Genomic DNA, 14,401 nt, shown 5'->3' on the forward strand with positions numbered 1-14,401 from the left:
AGTTTGATGATATTAATTATTGGTAAGGGCTTGGGGAAAGGAACTGTTTACTGTTAGTTGGAGTATAAATTGGCACAGACATTTTGGAGAATAATTTTTTTTTTTTTTTTTTTGAGACAGAGTCTCACTCTGTCGCCTAGGCTGGAGTGCAGTGGTGCAATCTCGGCTCACTGCAGCCTCTGCCTCCCGGGTTCAAGCAATTCTCCTGCCTCAGCCTCCTGAGTAGCTGGGACTCGAGGCATGTGCCACACGCCCGGCTATTTTTTTTTTGTATTTTTAGTAGAGACAGGGTTTCACCATGTTGGCCAGGGTGGTCTCGATCTCCTGACCTTGTGATCCGCCTGCCTCAGCCTCCCAAAGTACTGGGTTTACAGGCGTGAACAACTGCTCCCGGCCAAGAATTTGATAATATCTAATAAAGATAAACATATGCATACCCTAATTTCCCAGAAATTCTATTCTCAGGTAATATGCTAGAGATACTTTTTTTTTTTTTCCTTTCTTTTTTTTTTTTTCTGAGACGGAGTCTTCGTCTGTCGCCCACACTGGAGTGCAGTGGCACGATCTTGGCTCACTGCAACCTCCACCTCCTGGATTCAAGCGATTCTCCTGCCTCAGCCTCCTGAGTAGCTGGGATTACAGGCATGCACCATCATGCCTGGCTAATTTTTTGTATTTTTAGTAGAGACAGGTTTCACCATCTTGGCCAGGCTGGTCTGGAACTCCTGACCCCAGGTGATCTGCCTGCCTCGGCCTCCCAAAGTGTTGGGATTACAAGCATGAGCTACCGCATCCAGCCAGAGATATTTTTTCATATCTGAGTCAGGAGACTACGCAAGAATGTTCATAGCAGCATTGTTTGTAATAGTAAATGACTACATGTAACCCAAATATACACCACCAGTTGAACAGAAAAATAAACCATGGTATACTTATACAATGGGATACTAATGTCAGTAAAAATGAACAAATTTTAGCTCTACACATTGATGGGAATAAATTTCATAAACACACTAAGCAAGAGAAGGAAATTGCAGAATACATGCTATATAGTTTGATTTCTGTAAAGTTCAAAAGATGACAAATTGCAATATGTTTTCTGTGGATAGATGAATAGGTAGAAGGCACAGTGTTTACCTCTGAAGCTGGGGGGAGTGGCATGAGATCAGAGGAGGCTACAGTGTTATGGCTTTTATTACTTTATTTGTTTATTTGAGACAAAGTCTCACTCTGTCACCCAGGCTGGAGTGCAGTGGCGCCATCTCCGCTCACTGCAGCCATGACCTCCTAGGCTTAAGTGATTCCCCCACCTCAGCCTCCTGAGTAGCTGGAATTACAGGCATGCACCACCACACCCAGTTAATTTTTTTGTATTTTTAGTAGAGACAGGATTTCACCATGTTGGCCAGGCTGGTCTCAAACTCCTGGACTCAGGTAATCCACCCACCTTGGCCTCCCAGAGTGCTGGGATTACAGGCATGAGCCACCGAGCCTGGCCAGTTTTTAAAAAGAAGCAAACATGTTAAGATTTGACAAAGATGGACAGTGATAATATTATGACATGAGTTATCATTTTGTTAGTCCCCTAGTGTGTGCTTGAAAAGACTCATTTGAAAAAGTATCAGCCAGGCGCAGTGGCTCACGCCTGTAATCCGAGCACTTTGGGAGGCTGAGGCAGGTGGGTTGCCTGAGGTCAGGAGTTTGAGACCAGCCTGGCTAACATGGTGAAAACCCGTCTCTACTAAAAATACAAAAATTAGCCGGGTGTGGTGGTGCACGCCTGCAGTCCCAGCTACTCGGGAGGCTGAGGCAGGAGAATCGCTTGAACCCAGTGGGTGGAGGTTGTGGTGAGCTGAGATTGCACCACTGCACTCCAGCCTGGGTTGACAAAGCAAGATTCCATCTCCAAAAAAAAAAAAAAAAAAAAAAAAAAAAAAAGGAAAGAAAGAAAAGAAAAAAGAAAAAAAGCAAAGAAAAAAGAAAAAGTACCATCGGTATTTGTATTTGTGTATATATGTGAGTTGAAAAGCTGAAACAGTTTGGTAATGCTACTATTGTCTCACTCTCATGGCCTCTTCCTTCTGTTTACATTGTCCCAGATTTAGGGTTATTTGCTGGACAGAGATCATGCAGTTTTCAAGTTTGAAACTCAGCTTAATTTGGGACAGGGATCAGCAGACTTTTTCTGTTTGGGCCAATTAGTAAGTAATTTGGGGCCGTATGGTCTCTGGGCCAAATACTAAGCTTTGCTGGCCATGTGGTCTCTGTTGCAACTACTGAAGTTTCCCATCATAGCATGGCAACAGTGTGGTAGGCAGAATTCTAAGATGGCTCCTGAGATTCCTGGCCCCTGATGCATAAAAACTTTATCTCAGTTATTTAATCAAACACTAATCTAGGTGCTGCTGTGAAGGGATTTTGGAGACGTACTTAATGTCCCAAATCAGTTGACCTTAAAATAGGGAGATTATGCATGGTAGGTTTCACCTAATCAGGTGAGCCTTTAAAAGGGATAGGGCTCTTCCTAGTAAGAGAGATTCAAAATGTTAAAGAGGTTTAATGTGAGGGAGACTCTCTATTGCTTACTTTGAAGATGGAGGGGCCATGTGGCAAGGAATGTAACCAGCCTCTAGGAGCTGAAGGTAGCCCTTGGCTGGTGGCCAGCATAAGAATGGGAGTCTCAGTTCTACAACTGCAAAGAATTAAATTCTGCCAGCTAGGTGAGCTTGAAAGAGGACCTTGAGCCTCAAATGAAACTACCATCCCAGCCAGCGCCTTGATTTCAGCCTGGTGAGACCCTGAACAAACAGCCCAGTCCTGCCGGAACTGCTGACCAGTGGAAACTGTAAGATAATAAATTTGTGTTTTAAGCCACTAACGTTGTGGTAATTTGTTATACAGCAATAGGAAAGTGATGCAAACAGCCATAGACAATATGTAAGTGAATGAGTGAGGAAGGATGTGTTCCCAGAAAACTTTATTTATTAACACTGAAATTTGAATTTCATGGAAATTTCATGAGTCACAAAATATTTTTCTTCTTTCAATTTTTTAAACTGTTTTATATATGTATATATAAAACTATATATATATCAAACTGTATATATAAAAAAACTATATATATATATAGTTAGCTCATAGGCTGTACAAAAAACCAGTGATGGGATGGATTTGGCCTGTGGGTTACAATTTGGCAAACCCCATATTTAGGAAATTGGTGCATTTTTTGGTCAAACCCTCTGAACTTTGGAGAAGTTTTCAGGTCTCATAGGAATATGGACATCAGTCTCTAAAACACCCTTTTATTCATGATTTTAAATGAGTTGTAGCTCATTTTCTTCACATAGCATCGTAAGCGTCATAGCATTTTTCAAACACACAATACATTTTAAAATAATTTGCACTAATGGTCTAAATCTCTTCTAAATATCAAATCTAAACTATAAAACCATTTAATTTATACATCAATTTCTAGCACTCAAATAGGTTCAAAGGAACATTGCCAACTTTAATGAAAATATTGTAGTTATTTATTTATTTTATATCCCCCAAGGAAGTACTCTTTATTCTTTTGATTGTATGATTCTAATTAGATGATAAACATGCATGGCCTTTCTTAAGACATGTTAATTAGTATGGATGTTGCTATAACAATCTTCTGGCAATTTATGTTTTCCGAATATCTGGTATATCATGCATTAATTTTTATCATTTAATGAAATTGCTAAATCAGGAATTTAGAATGCTGTGTTTAAACTTTCTTTAATTAGAAATGGAGATATGAAAGCAGGTAGGACTCTTGGAAACAACAGTTTGATAGCACAAGATAGACATGTTTTGGGGACACTTTCTGGATTAGTTTCCTGGGGCTACTGTAACAAAGTAGTACAAACTGGATGGTTTAAAATAACAGAAATGTATTTTCTCACAGTTCTGGACACTAGAAGTCTGAAATCAAGGTGTCTTCAGGGCCTGCCCCTCTGACACCTGGAGGGGAGAATCCTTCCTTGCCTCCTTCTAGCTTCTGTTGTTTTCTGGTAATCATGGGTGTTCCTTGGCTTGTAGATGGATCACTCCAGTTGTTGCCTCTGTCATCACATGGCCGTCTTCTCGCCCGTGTCTCTGTGCATCTTCTACTCTTAGAAAGACACCAGCCAGACTGGATTAGGGCCCACCCTAATAAACGATCTTAACTTGATTACATCTTTGTTTATTTCCAAATAAGGTCTCATTTTCAGGTGAGGTAGGAGAACAGGGTCTGGAGGTAGGGAACCTGAGGCTGATTCACACTGACATCCTAGAATGAAGTGGAAAGGAAAACCTAACTTTCCTTTTTTCTTTTTTCTCCCAGAAGCAATCATGAAAGCCACGGGAGTTTATTTATTTAATTTATTTCCCCTCAAACGGAGTCTCTCTCTGTTGCCCAGACTGGAGTGCAATGGCATGATCTTGGCTCACTGCAACCTCCACCTCCGGAGTTCAAGCGATTCTCCTGCCACAGCCTCCCGAGTAGCTGGGATTACAGGTGCCCGGCACCACACCCAGCTGGAAAACCTAACTTTCCACACCTAAGTAACAAAAGGACCAGAGGCTACTCCCTTTGCAAATCCCCACCTTTTCTGTGGGGCAGATGGGAAATTGAAAATACCTCTTTTTTTTGCATAGGATTGTAACGTTGTAACTTCCCTTCAGCCTCGATTGCGGGCCAAGTCTTTGTTTGCACAGAAGTGCAACTTTGTAACTTCCCTTTAGCCTCTGATTGTGGGCCAGCACTTCATTTACATAAGTTGAACACCAAGTGGCCAATGGGAAACCTCTAGGGAGTATTTGTACACAAGAAGATTCTGTGTTGGGGCCCATGAGCGGCTGCTTCAGCCTACTCCCACCCTGTGGTGTGTAATTTCGTTTTCAATAAATCTCTGCTTTCCTTGCTTCATTCTTTCCTTGCTTTGTTTGTGCATTTTGTCCAATTCTTTGTTCAAAATGCCAAGAACCTGGACACCCTCCACTGGTAACAGAGCAGAATAGAGAACCCAGAAATAAAACTGCACACCTACAGCCATCTGACCTTTGAAAAACCTGTGGGTTTTTATCCAATTCTTTGTTCAAAATGCCAAGAACCTGGACACCCTCCACCGGTAACAACAGGTACTGGGGCTTAAGACTTCAATATATCCTTCTGCGGACATAATTCAACACATAACCCTTTCACAAAGAAAAAGACAAGAATTTAAGATAGAATAAGAATGTTAGAATAGAAATGGTCTTAACAGTTTTCTACAATAACCACCTACTTGTATTTTTGAAGAAACAGGCATGGAATGATTAGGAGATTTACCCATGGTCACACACAGATAAAAAAGGACAGAGCTGGAATTGGAAATTGGTAGTGACAGGGAAATTTACAAATCATGCAAATACATTTCTGGTTAAACACCTAAAACAGTCAAGGCTGGCCCTCGGAAAAAAGTGGGAATTAGGCAGCGCATCTGAGTCTTTCTCATCTCCCTTCATTTATTTCTGCTTTCTTCCCTGTTGGAACCTCCTTGGCCTCACTCTGTCCTCTAGGAGCAGGTGGTATATACTGAGCGCTTCCTATGTGCTGGACATTGTGCTAAGTCTTCCTCATTTAATTCTCATAACACAGTGGTAAACACTATTATGATCCCATTTTACAAATGAGGAAACTGGACTTCAGATATTATGATTCTGTTTTACAAATGAGGAAACTGGACTGAGATGCAAACACAGGCAGAGCTCACATTTGTCTTAAAGATTATTGTATACATCTAAAAGGTACAAATGCAATTTTGTTCTATGGATGTATTGCACAGTCTGAAATCTAGGCTTTTAGTGTATCCATGACTCAAATAATGTGCATTGTATCTATTAAGTAATTCTCAGCACCCACCCTCTCCCATCCACATTCTCTTTTTTTAACTACTCTCTTATTCTATTCCTCCTTCTTGCCATTGCGCCCCACCGCCATACACCTGCACACACTTTATGCTTTGCTCACAGTCCCTTCCTAGAGGCCCTCCTTAAGCCTGCCTTCCTAGACAGGGTTCTATATTTCAGAATCGTCTCTTGTACTCTGCCTGTTTCAGTGACGAGGTGGTACAGAAAGAAACCAGTTGGCTGTATGAGCAGGTCCTTCCAGGGGCAGAGGGTCTGTTTTGCAAATTTGAGGATTCAGAAACTTTGTCAGCTCTCCCAGAAGTGTTCGGGTCTAGGGATGGGATTGCCCTACCTAAATTTACAATTGGTTGATTGCAAATCCAGAATACCAATTTGTGGATTTACACTGAGAAAGATGCCTGCGAAGTGCTGCAACCAGAAAGCAGTATTGAAAAGGGAGAGCTGCCTAGACAGGGCCTTGCCAGGGGTCTGATAGCAAGATTCTAATGCCCATGAGTAGGGTGCTGGTCTCTCTGCCACCGAAGGGAACAGGACAGATGGGCTGGGAGTGCAGGCCATGGGCTTGACTCCTGGGTAGCACGGTCCCAGGGGCTAGGTTGTCTCAGGGCTTTTCCTCAGGCAACCTGAGGCAGAAAGCCACATACTTATGTGGAGAAGGGCCAAGGCTCTAGCAGGAAAGCCAGTGCCAGGACTTGAATTCAGAGGACAGAAAGGGGAACACGAGGAGGGAATTCAGTAGCTCAGGGAGATGTGGGCAGGCCAGCAGTGTTGGATTCTTTGCTCAGTCTGAGCCTTGTCTGGGACTCTTTGGATTTAGGCCTGCACAAGGTCATCCTGGTGATCAAACCCCAGCTTTCTCCTGAGGGCTTTGACTTGACCTGACCGTCAGGGCCTTGGCAGACTGTGCTGCCTCAGGCAGAAGCTTCATACTCTGGCTCTGACCACATAAATCCCAATCCTCCCCAGGATGGGAGGATTGAGGTATTTAGCCACAAATCTACGGTTCCTGAGGTCCCCATTAGCTGCCCTGGCAATGCCTCGCCACCCTCCACTCCCTGAGTCTGTCATGGTCCAAGAAGGAAAATGCAAAGTTCCATGGGTAGGTTTCCACTTTGGCAGACCAGAAAGTACAGGTGAGGGCAGAGTTGATTCCATGGCTGGTTCAGAGAGCAAGCAAGCTTTAGGTAAAAGTCTTACAACAGACATGTTGGATTTTTCCACTGTTGCTTGCTTTTCTCTTTTTGCATCATTGGATCCAGAAATCATTAGATTTTTTTGCCTCTGTCGTGTTATCTCTCACTTGCGGACATTATTGCAACAGGCATTAACTTCTTATTTTATTAGTAGCCATTAACCATACACAACTGATCTATGTGGCTTCTAAAGAGCCACATCAACTGCACCTGTGTTCCAGTCACCTCCACGGACAGCTGGCTTCAGCAATCACCCAGCTGGATGAGCTGCCCTGGATCAGAGCATTGTCTGTTAATCACTAGTGAGTACCAAGTACCTAGGACTCAGCGTAAATATTTGTTGAATAAATGAAGAAATATGTGATTGAATGTAAACTTTTGATTGTGGTCCAGTTTGTCCCAACATTCACAGAGAAGCAGACTGTGGTAACTGCTCTTACTTTTTGTTATTTATTTATTTATTGAGACAGAGTTTCACTCTGTCACCCAGGCTGGAGTGCAATGGTGCGATCTCGGCTCACTTCAACCTCCACCTCCTAGGTTCAAGCGATTCTTGTGCCTCAGCCTCCTGAATAGCTGGGATTACAGGCATGCACCACCATGCATTTTTGTGTTTTTAGTAGAGAAAGGATTTCACCACATTGGTCAGGATGGTCTTGAACTCCGGACCTTAAGTGATCCACCTGCCTCAGCCTCCCAAAGTGCTGGGATTACAGACACTTTTTGTCTTTTAAAAAGTACACAGGTGAGCAGGCTGGGCACAGTGGCTCACGCCTGTAATCCCACCACTTTGGGAGGCCGAGGCGGGCGGATCACGAGGTCAGGAGATGGAGACCATCCTGGTGAACACGGTGAAATCCCATCTCCACTAAAAATACAAAAAATTAGCCGGGCCTGGTGGCAGGCGCCTGTAGTCCCAGCTACTTGGGAGGCTGAGGCAGGAGAATGGCATGAACCCAGGAGGCGGAGCTTGCAGTGAGCCGAGATCACGCCACTGCATTCCAGCCTGGGTGACAGAGCGAGACTCCGTCTCAAAAAAAAAAAAAAAAAAAAAGTACACAGGTGATACAGGAATCATTCTCATAAAAGATTCAAACATTATACAAGCATACAGAACAAAATCCTTACTACTCTGCCTCCCACCACCCATACCCTGAATCCCAGTCCTCTCCTTGAAGGTAACCACTGTTACCAGTTCAGTGGGCATAATTTCTGTCTACTTTCCATGTATTTACATACATGTAATGTACGTGTATTCATATATACATGTGCCTTTCTTCCGTAAATAGGATTACATTATATTTATTGTTTTGCAACTTGCTTTATTGTATTTAGCAATATATCATGAGCATCTTTCCACACCAATACATCTACATCATTGTCAATAATTGCATAGTATTGCACAACATGGACATATCATATTTTATTTAACTAGTCCTATATTGGTAGGTATTTTAGTGGTCTACAGTTGGTCTCTAATATAAACACTGCTGTAATAAACATCCTTGCTATCTGTATTTATTATATACACTTTAATAAGACAAGTTCCTCCTGCCCCATTATTCTTCCTTTTCAGCATTTTTCTGGTTATTCTTTCTTATTTTCCATATGAACATCAAACAAGCTTCTCTAGTCCCTAGAATAGGCAGTTTTACTGGGATCATGTTAGATTTGTAATTTAAATGAAAGAAAATTGACCTATTTTGATGTTGTCTTCTTATTTATTTATTTATTTTAAATTAAATTTTATTATGTTGTTGTTGTTGTTGAGACGGATTCTTGCTTTTGTCACCCAGGCTGGAGTGCAATGGTGCGATCTTGGCTCACTGCAACCTCCACCTGCCTCCTGGGTTCAAGCAATTCTCCTACCTCAGCCTCCTGAGTAGCTGGGATTACAGGTGCGCGCCACCATGCCTGGCTAATTTCTGTATTTTTAGTAGACATGGGGTTTCACCACATTGGCCAGGCTGGTCTCAAACTCCTGACTTCAGGCGATCCGCCTCCCTCGGCCTCCCAAAGTGTTGGGATTACAGGCATGAGCCACCACACCCAGCCATCTTTTCGTTTTTGTCTGAAGTTTCTAAAAATATTTTATTTTAAAATCATTACAAAATTAATAAATGTCTGTTGTAGAAGCTTTAGAACACTTAGAACTGTATGCATTAAAAATTACCAGCTTTCTGTGCCCCCCCTCCCCCCAATTCCTATTGCCCACAGGTAACCACTGTTATCAGGTCATGGTCTCCCTCACTTCTTCAAAAATAAAATCATGCTATTCCTGTTATCTGCAACTTGCTTTTTTCTTAAAATATTTTCCAAGTAGCTTTCCATGTCAGTACACACAATGCTGCCTCAATATTTTTAAACTGCTGCAGTTTATTACCCTCTGTGGATATGCTAGATTTTTAAAAATGCAATGCCTTGTGATAGACATTTGTGTATGTCCAAATTTTATTATTATAAACCATTTTATAATAAACAACCTTATTATATAGTATCATGCACATTATGTGATTTTCTATAGGATAAATTCCTAGCAGTGGAATTACCGGTGTCAAAAATTACTGTGCATTTAAAATTTTAGTTGATATTGCCAAATCACATTCCCAAAAGTTTTTAACAATAGTTAAAAGAGAGTATATGTTTTTCTAAAACCTTGTCATCACTAGGGCTATTAATCTTTTTAATATCTGCCAATCTGTAGTTTTCGTTTCTATTTCTTAAATAAGTGTCAGGTTGAACATCTTTTCATATACTATGTTTGCTGGTAATTTGTAATTTGCCTTCTATGATTTCTCAATTTTCATCCTTTGTCGATTTGCCTGCCTTTTTAATCTTATTAATTTTTTTTTTTTGAGACGAAGTCTCATTCTTGTCCCCCAGACTGGAGTGCGATGGTGTGATCTCGGCTCACTGCAACCTCTGCCTCTCAGCTTCAAGCAATTCTCCTGCCTCAGCCTCCCGAGTAGCTGGGATTACAAGTGCCTGCCACTACGGGATGGGATTTCACCATGTTGGCCAGGCTGGTCTCGAACTCCTGACCTCAGGCGATCCACCCGCCTCAGCCTCCCAAGTGCTGGGATTACAGGCGTGAGCCACTGTGCCCAGCCAATCTTATTAATTTATAACAGTCCTTTGTGTATTACCAATACTAGTCTTGTTACAAATACTTTCCCTATTTTTATGCCTCTTGGCTTTGCTTATGATGTGTTTTGGCTGTTTGTAAGTATTCAAATGTCATACAGGCAAATGTTTAAATCTTTTTTATTTTTGATTCTAGATTCCACGATTATAAAAGATATTCTCCTGGCTGGGGCATGGTGGCTCACAACTGTAACCCCAACACTTTGGGAGGCTGAGGTGAGTGGCTCGCTTGAGGCCAGGAGTTCGAGACCAGTCTAGGCAACATGGCGAAACCCCATTGCTACTAAAAATACAAAAATTAGCCAGTCTTTTAACCTGGTCTCAAATAAATAAATAAAAATATTCTCCTATATTTGATTTTACTCACTATATTGTTTTATTTTGAAATTGAAATCTTAATCCCATCTGGAATATATTTTTGGGCAGGCAGTGAGGTAGTGATCTAGCTCTATATGTTTCTACATGGCTAGTGAGTTAAGGATATTTAGGTGCTAGTAAAGGTGCTAACTCAAGCTAGCTTGATAGGGGAAAAAAAGGGAATTTATTATAAGAATATGGAGTATTTCTCTGGAACCCAGATCTTGGATGGAGCTTAATTTCCCAAACGGCTGGAATCAGAGAAGGAAATGGTGTCAGGAATGCAAAGAGTAGCTTGCTGCCATTCCTCAGCTCTGCTGCCCTCTGAGCCTTGGCTCCGTTCATCTCTGTGGGTGGGCTTTCTCGGCTACTTGGTCTTGGTGGTGGAAACTGTGTATACCAAAGCTCAACACCTGAGCTTTTAGGTCTCCTCCCTTAAAGATGCCAACCCTTCAGACTGGAAGAGACTCTTCTCAGTCTAGCTTGGGTCAGGAGTTCACCTCTGATCCGACCAGCTCTGACTAGGGAACATGGGTCACTTAATGTGTACATGGCTGTTGTGGACCCACTCCTGAAACCTTATGAATTGGAAAGGAGAAGATAGAAGATAGAAGTTCTCTGGGAAGAATCACTGTGACCTGGGCAGACACATCTACACTATTTGTCCCAGCACCATTTTTTTTTCAGCACCATTTTTGAACAATGTGTATCCCCACTAATAATCTCTTCCACTCTCCTGGATGACTTTTACACGCTACATTAGCTATGGCAAGTGAACAGGGTTCCATTGCTAAAGGAGACTTAGAGGACTCAAATGACATTACTCACAAATACATAGTTTATTACAGGAAAAGGATACAGCCAGGGGTCTGGAGTGGTCAGGGACAGGATCCTATTGTCGTCCTCTCTAAGAGCCATGATAGCAGGACCCACTTTATCACTTGGACCACTGACATGTGCACAGAACACACTGACATGTGCACAGAACACCTCAGAACCAAGGAGTCCAAAATGGACTCTCAGATGGGCCAGTCACACAGGCATATTTTAACCTCAACAGTAGAGCCCTTTGAGGGAGGGACAGATGTCACACAGAGACCAGGTACAAATAATCAGTCTCACTGTTACCAATACATAATGTCGACAAGCTCGGACAAACCACCGTGAATCTCAAGACTCATGGCTACAAAACAACACCATTAACCAGTATGTTTTGTGTCTTGATAGGGGGTCAGTGTCACGCTAGAACTTCAGTAAAACAAGTAGGGCTAATTCTGGACATGCTGGAATTAACCTCACAACCCACACTTCTTCCTTTCTCCTCTGTTTTTGGGTTCTGGTGTTTTAACAATTTCTTGTGATCTGAAAAATTTTTGTAAGTCTTTTTTGCAGTAATTGAAGTCTGAATGTTCGATTTGATTTTTCTTTGGACATTTACTTCAAATTTACTTTAAAATTTACCTCTAAAACATCTGGACTACTTTGGAAAAACAACAAGGATTGATAACTCTGTATTCTATAGGTAGTGGCTAGCATTTGTTTTTTTGAGTCGACTTCCTAATCATTAAGAAAATTACTTTAATAATTCAGTTTACATCAAAATTCTCTTCTGCCTGCTTTTAGATTGAAAGTAAGTTCAACTTGCAGTATTCAAATACTGTGGAAACCCACTTAATTTAATGGTTTCTAAATCATGCAAGGCAAAAACATCTTACCTAAAGAGCTTTCAAAAACTCATAATTAAAACATATTTTGGAATAGAATTACTTTATTTCAATTTTGCTTTATAAACGGAATGAGCAGAAATGCATTAAACCCCAGAAACCTGCGTTACCACCATTTGGTGTAATTCACATGCTGAAAATGTAATATTTTTAAAAGGCCCCAGAAAGCCCATAATAGGCTGTCTTACTCATGTTTGTGCTCTCATCTTTGTTAAAGATAGCACACGGTCCCATTAGCCCCTGGGCATTGTCAGGCCAAATGCACAGAAGCATTAATTGAATACACAGAAGTCTCAATTAGGCAGTGGTTTTTTTGCCAGTAACATAAGGAGAAAAACATTTTGATTAAAATTGGGAATGGGGAGGGGCAATTTTGTTTCCATTGCAGATACCTGATTAGCTATGAAAAGGGAACGTGCTTTCTTTAAGCTTTGGGTTAATAATCTGAAAACCTATTTCTCTGGCTTTTGGTAAAAAAAAAAAAAAAAAACAATCAGATGTGATGCTGGAGGCAGAAACCATTAAAAGAAAAGAATGAAAGCATAGACCACATTTTAAAACTCTATTAAAATACCATAAATAATGTTGAAATTCAAACAATATATCTAGAAAAAAAATATTTGCAACCTATATGAGATGATTCTAACTAATTGATTAACGTAAAAAGATACACGCTTAAATAGAAAAAATTGGCAAAGGACCCAGCTGTGACACAAAATAAGAAATACAAATGGAAATAAAGATTAAAATGTGTTCTGCTTCACTGGTGATCAAAGTCATGCAAATTAAAATCACATTGCTATTTTTTACAAACCTACAAGGGTGGCAAAGATTAGAAGATTATTAGTATCTGGTGCTTAAAATGGTGTGTGGAAAGGGCATTCTGAAATATTACTGATGAGAAAAGTCAATTGAGTGCAATTTGATAATGTGTCAAAACTCAAAATGTGCATACTTGTTATTTAACAATTCCAGAAATCAAAAATCTGTATTTTGCACATGCATAAAATATGTTCAAAGATATTAATTGCAGCATTATTTATGATTGCCAAGGAGATAACAACCAAAATGTCCATCAAAGGGAATCGGGTAAATAAATATGGTACCACTTAACTAAGCAACTTCAAAAATTAATGAAGTAAATCTATATGCACCAATAAGAAAAAAATTCCAAGAACTATTACTGAGAAAAGCAAGTTCCAAACCACAAAGTATGATCACTGTCTCTGGTACTTTTTGATGTTTATTTTTAAAAAGCCTTTACCTGGGGTATATTTTATATAAAATAATCATCACATATTTCAACTGTACAATTCCAAGCTTTTTAGTATATTTATAGAACTATGCAACCATAATTACAACCTAACTTTAGATTATTTCTATCTTTCTTTCTTTTATTTCAATAGCTTTAGGGGTTGATATGGTTTGGATATTTGTCCCTTCCTAATCTCACTTTGAAATACAATCCCCAGTGTTGGAGATAGTTCCTGGTCGGAGGTATTGGATCATGGGGGTGGATGCCTCATGAATGGCTTTGGTGCCATCCTCTAGGTGATAAGTGAGTTCTTGCTCTGAGTTTATGCAAGATCTGGTTGTTTAAATGTCTCCAACGTTAGCACCTCTCCACCTTCTCTCTCTTGCTCCTGTTCTCAGCATGTGGTATGCTCGCTCCTCTTCACCTTCTCCTATGATTGGAAGCTCCCTGAAGCCCACACCAGGAGCTGAGCAGATGTTGGTGCCATGCCTGTACAGCCTGCAGAACCATGAGCCAAATTAAACCTCCTTTCTTTATAAATTAGCCAGTCTCAGGTATTTCTTTATAGCAATGCAAGGATGACCTAACACGGGGGTATAAGTGGTTTTTGGCTACATGGATGAATTGTATAGTGGTGAAGTCTGGTTTTTCAGTGTACCTGTCATCCAAATAGTGTACATTGTACCCAATAGGTAATTTTTTTCCTTCTTTACCCTCTCCCACCCTCCTTCCTTTCTGAGTCTCCAGTGTCCATTATACCACTCTGTATGCCTTTGCATACTCATAGTTTAACTCCCACTTATAAGGGC

At 40.8% G+C, this 14,401-nt stretch overlaps 1 protein-coding gene across 2 annotated transcripts in view; it reads left to right on the forward strand.

Annotated features, from left to right (window-relative positions):
* The first annotated feature begins 3,143 nt into the window (after positions 1-3,143).
* Positions 3,144-14,401, forward strand: part of LOC103247330 (A-kinase anchor protein 17B) — a 112,635-nt gene continuing 101,377 nt past the window's right edge. Inside the window, exons 1-2 of one of the 2 annotated variants that reach the window (XM_073013434.1) lie at positions 3,144-7,414; positions 10,393-10,472. The gene's annotated coding sequence lies outside the window, so the exon portion shown is untranslated. Of the gene's footprint in view, positions 7,415-10,324; positions 10,473-14,401 lie in introns of those variants that run through there. The other variant, XM_073013435.1, reaches the window with a different exon arrangement.

The sequence above is a fragment of the Chlorocebus sabaeus genome, chromosome X (genome assembly GCF_047675955.1).
Source record: "Chlorocebus sabaeus isolate Y175 chromosome X, mChlSab1.0.hap1, whole genome shotgun sequence".
NCBI lineage: Eukaryota > Metazoa > Chordata > Mammalia > Primates > Cercopithecidae > Chlorocebus > Chlorocebus sabaeus.